Here is a 2,179-nt window from a genome sequence, read left to right as displayed (position 1 = left end):
CTGAGTGGATGAGAGGCTTTGGTCAACTTGTTGATCTTCCTTCACCCTCAGCTGCCTCATCAGGAAAACAGGACTAGAACCACCTCCCTGGCAGCATGTGAGGTTGAGGACTAGTATCACCAGTGGCAGGTGCAAAGACCTAACAGGGCCAACGGTTACTTTTTTTTTTTTTTTTTTTTTTGATGGAGCCTCTCTTTGTCACCACGCTGGAGTGCAATGGTGTGATCTTGGCTCACTGCAACCTCTGCCTCCTGGGTTCAAGCGGTTCTCCTGTCTCAGCCTCCCGAGTAGCTGGGACTACAGGCACGTGGCACCATGCCCAGCTAATAATTTTTCTATTTTTATTAAAGACGGGGTTTCACCATGTTGGTCAGGCTGGTCTCAATCTCTTGACCTTGTGACCTGCCTGCCTCGGCCTCCCAACGTGCTGGGACTATAGGCATGGGCCACTACGTCTGGCCAGGTTACTTAATATACAGATGGGCACCTGTTCCAACCCATACCTGGGAATGGTTGGGGGAGGAGGCCAGGAGAAAACCAGGCCCCAAGCCAGCACCCCAGATGTGGAATCTGCCCTGATTCCCTAGCCAGGCTTGTTGAAAAGTCCCCAGAGATTTACATGGGATGAGATCTCTTCCTGGGAGAGAAGACCCCAACATGCACCCAGTGAAGCTGAAGGTCACGTCAAGTCTGAAAGGCAACTTTGTTCTTCCTGGCTTCATCCCTTATGCATGAAAGAGCAGACAGCGGGTGCTCAGGATTAATAATTCGAGACATCCAGAGACTAAAGACATTGGCCAAATTTAAAACAAAAGATGAACTTGTTGGGTGTCTTTTCAGATTATGGAGAAAAGAAGAAAGGAGAGAATCTCTTAGTCATTCACAATCCACTCAGAATTCACAGGGAGTCAGCCTGATGCTGAGATAAAGGCTCTGCCTCTGGGTTCTGGACACTTAAGATACCACCATTTAAAAGGGATAAAGAGATACATGCCCAAGGGGACCCCCACAAGCTGCAGCTGAGGGGCAGAAGCCTGGGGAGTCCCCAGAGAGTAGCTGAAAGAACCTGAAGACCGTTCTGTGAAGGTCACCGCGCAGGTCAACAGGAGTCCTAGGGCAGCATGGCCAGACTGGGCTCCTGGGAAGCCAGGACATGGTGGGGTGAGGGCCACACAGGTTGAAGGCTTGGCTGTGGCCCTGCCCAGCACTGAAGCACAGGGGCCTTCCTCTCCCAGCCCTGGTGTCCTCAGCAGTAATGGGAGCTAATGCCATCTAATGACTTCTGGGGCTCAACACGACTGTTTCAGTATGGCACAGAGCTTAGCATAGCCCTTGGCACGCAGTAAGAGCTCAGTTAACACTGGTTGCTAACAATTTCTTTTCCTTCTTAAAAGTATTTTTTGCCTTTGGCTCTGAGATAACCCCTGAGTGCACAAGTGTTCTGCCAACAATGTGATGATGGTCACCACTGAGTCACACAAAACCGAGGTGGTAAAAAGGGGGGAGGTCATTGCACCCTTTTCACAGATGGGAAAACCAAGGCTCAAGAGGTGACTGATCCAGTGTCACAGCCTCCAAGTGGCAGAGCTAGGGCTAGACCTTGGGTCTCCCAAGTCACTGAAATACTTCGCACCACCCCCAACACACTGAAACCACACACCCTGAGTCTATCTGGGCCATGCCTGCACCGATGTCCCCAGTACCATGACCCAGGCCCAGCCCACGTTCAGCCTGGGGCAAGCCTATGGAATGAAGATGTGCTGCAGATCCAAAAAGTGATGGAAATAATGGAGATTCTGCCTGGGGAAAACGCCCACGTAGACCACGTACACAACCCCATGCGCACCACAGGGGACTCACAGCCCCAGGCCAGGCCCCTGCCCAGGCTCAGAAGGTTCAGCCGAGAGACCAGATTCCTGGTGTGGCCTCTGTGAGTCATCCAGAGGTGACCTCATCACACACACACCCAGTCGCTGGGTGAAAAGGAGGCCCACTGGGCCTTCAACCCCGGGAACCTAAGGACCATCACCCCTACCCTGCTCTCAGTAGGGTACCCTGCCCCGCTGCCCCTGGGCATGTGGCCCCACCCAGTCTGTGGTCACTGCTGCTCCCATCCCTAAAGGTCAGGAGCCGTTGGACGCTGCCAACTGTCTGCTCCATCTGATGAGTGCAGCTTCAA

Source organism: Cebus imitator, unplaced genomic scaffold (assembly GCF_001604975.1).
Source record: "Cebus imitator isolate Cc_AM_T3 unplaced genomic scaffold, Cebus_imitator-1.0 Scaffold87, whole genome shotgun sequence".
Lineage (NCBI taxonomy): Eukaryota > Metazoa > Chordata > Mammalia > Primates > Cebidae > Cebus > Cebus imitator.
The sequence above is the reverse complement of the archived record's forward strand: the minus strand, read 5'-3'. Positions refer to the sequence as shown.